At 46.5% G+C, this 8,433-nt stretch overlaps 1 non-coding gene across 1 annotated transcript; it reads right to left on the bottom strand.

Annotated features, from left to right (window-relative positions):
* Positions 1-2,948: 2,948 nt before the first annotated feature.
* LOC135273894 (small nucleolar RNA SNORA51) lies at positions 2,949-3,080 on the bottom strand. The gene has a single exon (XR_010341682.1). It is a non-coding gene; the product is annotated as a small nucleolar RNA SNORA51 (small nucleolar RNA).
* Positions 3,081-8,433: the final 5,353 nt, after the last annotated feature.

The following is an 8,433-nucleotide window of genomic DNA, read 5'->3' as shown; positions in this document are numbered from 1 at the left end:
GCTAAGGAGTTCCAGACCAGCCTGGGTTACATAGTGAGGACCCGTCTCTACAAAAAATTAAAAATTAGCCAGGCATGATGGTGTGTCCCTATAGTCCCAACTATTCAGGAGGCTGAGTTGGGAGAATCGCTTAAGCCCAGGAGGTAGAGGCTACAGTGAGCAAGGATCATGCCACTGCACTCCAGCCTGGGTGTCAGAGTGAGACCCTGTCTCACCAAAAAAAAAAAAAAAAAAAGGTGTGGAGGAACATGGAGTGAACAGCCAAGGAGATGGAGAGGAACTGCCTATGGGGTCAGAAGAAAGCCAAGCCTGCATGACGTCCTTGAAGCCAAATGAAAAAAGTTTCAAGTAGGAGAGAGCAATCAACTGTGTCAAATGACTCAGTTGGGTCAACTAAGATGAGAAGACTGAGAATCCACAATGGGATCTAGCAACGTCGTGGGTCATGAAGACCTTTCATGAGAGCTGTGTCCACAGAGCGGTGGGCCTGGAGGCACAATTCAGGGGGTTTAATGAAGAGTCAGGAGAAGGAAATTGAAGACTGCAAGTGTACGCATCTCTGAGAAGAGTTTTGTTTAAAGGGAACTGAAGGTACAGACCAAATGAGATACCTTGTGTGAAAGCACTTTGGAAATTATAAAAGCCCTCTGTAAATGCTAAGTGTAACTGTAAGATCTGAGACCTGTTGGATACTAAGCATATGGCTTTCAAAATATCAACCAGACTCAAGAATTTCTATGGCCAGTTAGAGCTGCAGCATCTCAAGAAAACTGTTTTCTCACTGTACCCAGAGCTGTTCCAAGTAACCACTAAATCATCAGGAAATCAGAGTTCAAAGACTCCTGACAGTGATAAGCAGTCTTCTAAAGTCCTCCTTCTAACCTCCTTCTACAATGACCCCATAAAGTACAGGATGAGGAAAAAGCTGAAGTTTCATACACAAAGGAAAGGTACAGTTACTGATTAAGAAAGGGTTCTTTGTTCTTTTATGGTTGCAGAGCTTTCCTTGAAAAAGTCCCAAGTTAATCAGTACATCTTATCTGATTACAGAATCAAAATATTACAAAATGAGAAAATTACAGTAAGAAATGTGTCTTCACCTAGTGCCAGTAAGAATGAACACCCCTTACGGTATCAGGCGATGTTGCAATTGATCAAAACGAGCATCTGTTCTGTTCAGTTCACAATATCATGTTAATATTTTATTCCCGGAAATATGGACAAAGGTGCAAAAGGTTCCTGCAAGACAGAGCCCATAGGCTTAAAGTGGGGTGTTTTATAGGTAAGGCACACAGCCCATAGGCTTCAAGTGAGTGTTCTATCTCAGCTTGCTCCATCTCTAGGGGACTCGGGTCTACTGACCACTGATAGCCAGGCTGCCCAACTCTAAGCACTGAGCACGAGAGGGCTGTGGGTCACATTCAGAGCAAAGCAACATGAGCTGAGCCTGAGGTGGGAAGACAGTCACCTACCCTTTCACACAGATCCGTCTACCAGCTTGTTCATTAACCCACACCAGGCAGTACACTCGATACTAGTGCAGCCTAACAAAAACATAATGCGAGTCACAAATACAAGCCTTATATGTGATTATGAATTTTAAATTTCTAGTTGCAACAGTCAAAAGAGTAAAATGAAGCAGGTGAAATAAATATTAATAATACACTTTATTTAACAGTGTGTATGCCCTAAGACATCATTCCAACAAGTAGTCAATATAAAAAATAATGAATGAGAATGTAAAATTAATTTACTTTTTTTTTGATACAAAGTCTTTGAAATCCAGGGTGGATTTGACACTTCCAGCACATCTCAATTCAGAGTGGCCACATTTCAAGTGCACAATAGCCACCTGTAGCTAGGGGTGACCCTACTGGACAGTGCAGTTCTGGGCATGAGGATTCCACAGGAACAAACCACATCTCTTGCCTTCTAAAATGGATAGGACCTATGGGGTAAAGAGGACTCAGACAAGTAAACAGGGCATTAGAATCACACTCAAATCAAGTTAGAGTTCATGGCCTGCAAGAAAGTAGCTCCCAACCAAATCTGACCCGGTGGGGGTCAGAAAGGCTGCTTCAGGAAGTGAAGTCTTTGCAGAGCCCCCCCAAAAGTAACAGTCTAAGGGACTGAGAGGCAGGAAAGGGGTCAGGAAAGTGACAGTGACAGAGGAGCATTCCTGGGAATAAGAGAGAATAGGGTATGCTCAGGGACTTTTAAGTCATTCATTTCTGCCAGACCATAGAGTTTGAAGAGGTGAATGAAAACAAAATCCCCAACGTGAAGCTTGACCAGACCAGAAAGTGTTTTGTGAGCCATAAGGAGAAGGCTGGGTTTCCTCCTGAGGGCGTTGGGAGTCCTGAGAGAGTTCTGAGCCGGGATTCTTGGTTGCTCCCTTTTCAAAGTCTGTCTACTCCAGCCCAGTCTGTCACAGCGAGGAACGGAGCCCCACAGAGGTGAGGTGAGCCGCTTAGGGTTTCCAACTGGCTGGTGGCAGAGCTGAGGCCAGAACTCCCATCATGGTCATGATCTCCCCAGGCCCTTCCACTGCCCGCGTGGCAGGAGCCAGGTGTGTCAGAGCAGAAGGGGAAGGAAGCACCGTTGCTCCCCGCAGCAGGTGGAGGTAACACAGGGATCACACAGGAGGCGAGGCAAGAGGATGAGGAACTAAACCGCGGGGAAGAAAAGGGAGAAGTATGGTTGTCCCAGAGAACAAGTCGGGGGAGGGTGTATAAAGGGAGAAGTGCCACCTCTGGTGAGAAGGGTAAGTGCAAGCAAGACAGGGCCATCAGCCTGGGACCTGCTGGCTGAAACTCCAGGCCTCCTCTGGAAACGGGGATGGGGCAACCTGCCTAGAAATTTAGCAAGTGAGGCAATTTGCCCGGAATGCACTCATGTTTATTTTTGTTTTGTTTTGTTTTTTCTCTTTTTCTCTTCTCTTTTTTTTTCTATGTTTCCCCATTCACAGTACAGACCAGGCACAGGGCCTGAGCTGAGGTGTACATGGGGTGGGTTTACTCTACAGCCTTTTTCCATACAGTCAGTGTGAGAACACAGCCTGCGGTAAGCATCAGGAGGCCTCATGTTTGTTTTAACATAAAAATACCGTTTGAAATAAAGACAACTGGAAGATGCACCACATGTATCCTGCGGCTTTCCGTACTCTTCAGCACGTGGGGGTAAGACTACCCCAGGCTGAGATGCTCGGTTCGGCCACCCTGTGAGACGAGCAGAGCTTCTTGAGCACTTCTCAGGGTCAGAAAGGTTACGTGGTTTCTCTAATGACGCCCAGGATGTTGGTGGAGGAGCCAAGGTTAGAGCCTGTGTCTTCTGTCTCCTTGTCCTCCAGAGGGTTAGGACCATACCATCAGCATCATCACCTAGCTGTTTCACCGCTATGCCTTAACGCCTTTGAGTATGGGTCTGTTTATAACTACAAGGCTAGCCTTTTAAATGCAAATATTCCCAGGAAGAGTCCAACCTTGAGATATCATCCATTAACAGAGATTAAATAAAATCAGGAATATGATGCAGAAAAGATTAATGACCAGGGACCAGAATGGGAGCCCAGGAGGGCATTAAGGAGCTCTGAGGGCAGAAGGAGGCATGAAAGCCAGCTTTGCCGTCTTTACCGAATTTCCTAGAACCATAGAGAAAACATTAACTGAGTGCTTAATGTATACAAGGCACTATGCCACATCCTGTGGGGTACAAAAAGAAACATAAAGAATGTCTCTGCTCTCTCAGTGCTTAAAATCTAGCTGGAGACTGTATCAGTTTCCCATTGCTGCTATAACAAATTACCACAAAATTAGGGGTTGAAAACAATGCAAATTTTTAATCTTACAGTTCTTCTGGACGTCGGAAGTCTGGCACAGATCTCAATGGGCCAAAATCAAGGTGTTGCCAGGGATGCATTCCTTCCCACTGAGGGAGGGAGTCTCTAAAGGAGCATCCATTTGATGCCTTTTCCAACTAGAGGCTGCTCGCATTCCTTGGCTTGTGGCCCCTTCCTTCATCTTCACAGCCAGCATGGCTGGTGGCACCTCTCACATCACAGCACTCTGACGCTGACTATTCTGCCTCCCTCCTCCACTGTGATGATATCAAGTCCACATGGATAATTGAGGATCATCTCCTAATCTCAAAGTCAACTGATTAGCAGCCTCAATTCCATCTGCAACTAAGTTACCCTTTGCCGTGTAACAAACCATAGCCACAGGTTCCAGGGACTTGGATGTGGACGTCCTTGAGGGAGGAGAGAGAGTTGGCACTATTCTGTCTACCACAGGAAGGTTGAACATTCAGATGCTAAATTAACTCTAGCACAAAGTAAGAGCCATGTGGTTAAGTGCAGTGGAGTTCAGGAAGGGAAAGGTCACTTCCGGCTGGGGTCATCCATCCAGAAAGGCTCTGCAAGACAATGGACTGGTGGTATGCAGGAGATACCAGGATGCCCTGTGAGGGGAGGGACTGGAGCCCTGTAATTCCCCGTGTCTGTCCCGCTCTAAAGTGCTATGTCGCACAGAAGCAGCACCAGCAAACGTGGCAGGCATGGAAAAGGCAGAACTGCAACTGAGGATGCCTGGAAAATCGTGGATTCTCCACGGAGCTGAGTGGCTGGAGATACGTCCTGGAGGGCTCAGGTTGGCAGGGCAGCAAATGGCACTTTGCCCCCTAGGAACCGAGTAGCAATTGAAGGTTGACCCCAAAAAAGCATCAGATGATGAGGAAGGGAATCTGGAGATGGTGAGGGATGAGTCAGGAAGGGCAGTCAACACTGTCAGCACTCTAGACAGAGCTACACAGGGAGATGAAGAGGGTGGTGGCGAGGGGCCTCGGAAGAGGAACCAGCATATGGGGGTCCTCCAGGCAGAAGAAAGAGGACTGGAGACTTGTGGGATGGGGAGATCTGGGCAAGGACAGTGGCACAGTGATGGCAGGAGAAAAGAGGATGTTTTAGGAGCAGGAGTCTGAGGCATTGGCCAGAAGCCTGTGAGAAATGGTCCCACTGGTAGTGGAAATGCAGGTTGGGCCTCGGATAGCATTGGGATAGTAGGAGGTTTGAGAGGAACTAAGATCTGTGATCAAAAGTAATGTAATAAAGGACAGGGACATGGAGGATAAAGCCAAGGGTGATAGCCTCTTTAGGGCCTGGAAGAGGAAAGAAGGCAATGAAGCAGATGAAGACACACCCCACAAGCAGCCACTGGAACAGAGACGCTCACTGGCTCACGGCACCTTATCAAGAGGGTGCGATGTGGGAAACTGATATCAACCACAATGCTTATCAGCGACTAGTCTATCAGGACCCAGCAGCTCACAGAGAACAAAGAAGTCCCCAAAAGGTGAGAATAGGTGGGTCAACGGTAACAGCTACCTAGCTGGAACTCTGCCAAGGGGGAAAAGTTCACATGAGCACCTACAGCACCGCTTTTCCACAAGCCCAGTCAGGAGGACTGCTCTCACTTAGAGGGGCTTCCTCAGAGGATGCAGGAGGGGCTGAAGCCAGCCTGTTTGGAGAACTGTCCTGAGCCTGCCAGGCTGAGGCAGGGCCACTTCCCAGTTTCCCCACAGAGCCTCTGGTTGCTGTTCTGTAACATCTCTTGGGCAACCGTGTATGTCCACAGTCTCTGGCACAATGTCCCCTGTGTAATAGACAAGCCACACTTGCAAGGACAGATAGGAGAGGATAGAGTCGCTCAGAGTAGTTCCAGCATGGTCTTTCCCCCAGCAAAACTATGCTATAGTGAAAGAAAACAGAATGTATTGTCCCATTATACAAAATTCAACAAAAGAAAATGCAAAACACATGCCTGATGCCAGGAGTTAGAATAGAGGTGGGGCTTCAGGCTGGGGAGAGGGGACCAGGGCAGCAACAGGAGGGAGGTTTCTGGGAGTGCTGATGCTTTGCGTCTCAGTCTGGGGCTGGTTACATAAGAAGGCTCATAATGAATTTGGTGAAAATGCATCAAGCCGTGCTCTTGTGGTTTGTGCATTTTTCTGTATATGTGTAATACTTTTATTGAAAAGTGGGCCAGGCGCAGTGGCTCACGCCTATAATCCCAGCACTTTGAGAGGCTGAGGTGGACAGATCACAAGGTCAGGAGTTCAAGACCACCCTGGCTAACATGGTGAAGCCCCGTCTCTACTAAAAATACAAAAATTAGCCAGGCATGGTGGCATGCACCTATAATCCCAGCCACTCAGGAGGCTGAGGCAGGAGAATCACTTAAACCTGGGAGGCGGAGGTTTCAGTGAGCTGAGATAGTGCCATTGCACTCCAGCCTGGGTGACAAAGCAAGACTCCATCTCAAATAAATAAATAAATAAAAATAAACAGTGTACTTTTTAAAAGCTGTTGTAAGAGAGGGCTCTGTGTGTCTGCGTGGGAGGTCAGGAGAACTGGATAGGAAGAGAGGAAGTGATGCCAAAAGAGGAAAGGGGCTGCGTGCGATGGCTCATGCCTGTAATCCCAGCACTTTGGGAGGCCAAGGCGGGTGGATCACCTGAGGTCAGGAGTTTGAGACCAGCCTGGCCAACATGGTGAAACTCGCATCTCTACTAAAAAATATGAAAAAAAAAAAAAATTTGCCAGGCATGGTGGTGCACACCTGCAGTCCCAGCTACTCAGGAGGCTGAGGCAGAGAATCACTTGAACCCAGGAGGTGGAGGTTGCAGTGAGTCAAGATCGCACCACTGCACTCTAGCCTGGGGAATGGAGCAAGGCTCCATCTCAAAAAAAAAAAAAACAGAGAGAGAGAAAAGGAAAAACATAGGGAAAAAAAAGCCCTAAACCCCAGTCAACCTGCAAAGGGCACATGCAGCTTCTCTCCAAAGGAGGGAATCTGGTTGACAGAAGAAATTGCCAACTAACCAAGCTCACAAGGCACGGTCAGGGGTGGGGGAGGCACACCTGAGAGCTCACTGCTTGTTGTGTGAAGAAAGCACCACACACAGTCAGCAGGACAACTGGTCTTTGCGATGGTCAATTTCATGTGTCAACTTGGCTAGACCATGGTGCCCATTTGTTTGGTCAGACACAATCTGGGCGTTTCTGTGAAGGCATTTTTAAAATGTGATTAACATTTACAGTCAGTTGAACTTAAAGCAGACTATCCTCCATAATATGCATGGGTCTTATCTGGTCAGTTGAAGGCCTTAAGAGCAAAGATCAAGGTTTTCTGAAAAGAGAAGAAATTCTACCCCCAGACAGCAACATAGACAGTCTGCCTGAGTTTTCAACCTTCCAATGCAATACAACAACATCAACTCTTACCAGAATTTCCAACCTGCTCTGTTTGGACTTGCCAGCACCCACAATTATGTGAGCCAATTCCTTGTGTATGTATGTATGTGTGTGTTGCATGTATAAATTCCATTGGTTCTGTTTCTCTGGAGAACCCAAATACATTTAACAGGCTGTTCCACCAGGAGCCCAGATCATCTTTCTCAGGTCTCCCCTGAAAGCAAATGAGGTGAGAAAGCACTTCAGTTTAAGGGCTGCAGCCTGAAGTCAGGAGCTCTTCTTTAAGAGAAAAGAAATCCCCAGCCAGTCCAGGGATCTAAATGCTGGCTTTTCCTCTTTACGCTTATCTCAATGAATGTCACCAGGCACACTCTAGCTAGCACCAGTCTGAAAAAGGGGAAGTACCAGAAAAAGGAAATATTGAGAGAAACCTGCACATGTCCAGTTTCTCCTGCTAGGGTTGCTTATGTGACTTTTTCAGAGAGTCCCCAGAAACTCCAAATAAACAGCCACATTGCTGAACCCACCTAAACTCTGACCCAGTTAGATGCAGCGGAGAGAGTGAATGAAACAAACACGAAGGTTTGAGGGTGTTTTAATCTTCTCCAAACACTGAAATATTGTTGAGACGTTTTATCTTCCATTGCACACAAAGGAGATTAAAAAGCCATGATAAATAGCATGCTCTCTGGGAGGGAATGCCATATATAGGGCAATACATAATTTCCTACTTCTGGTACCGTTTGGGATAATTGTTCTGGTAACGTGAAAACAGGAGGAATATTAATTTAAGATTAAAGTACCATTATAAGCTCTGTCATACTGTTAACTTCTTTTAAATGTTCCCCTGAATAATTCCACCTTTGCAAGATGGAATAAGCATACAATTAAAAACTGCATTAAATAAATGAATAACTAATTAATGAATAAAAAGGACTCTGAAAATAAAATGGGCCATGCAAATTCCAAACAATAACTTTAACAACAGGCCAGATCTTAATCCTTCAGATATTTGAAGAACAGTATCAGGGTGCAGATAGATAGCATCTCTCTGTAGATGTAGATCTAGAATTGCTGTGTTCTTCGTTCACACACTGCCCAGGGATAGCTTTAGGTACAGGCACTGCAGGGAACTGAGGTGCTTCAGAGCAAGGCATAATTGACCAACCTGAGCACCACCCTAC

Source organism: Aotus nancymaae, unplaced genomic scaffold (assembly GCF_030222135.1).
Source record: "Aotus nancymaae isolate 86718 unplaced genomic scaffold, 86718_ANA_hifiasm-v0.15.2.pri h1tg000009l, whole genome shotgun sequence".
Classification (NCBI taxonomy): domain Eukaryota; kingdom Metazoa; phylum Chordata; class Mammalia; order Primates; family Aotidae; genus Aotus; species Aotus nancymaae.
Note: the sequence above shows the minus strand (reverse complement) of the source record. Positions and strands in the feature narration are given on the sequence as shown.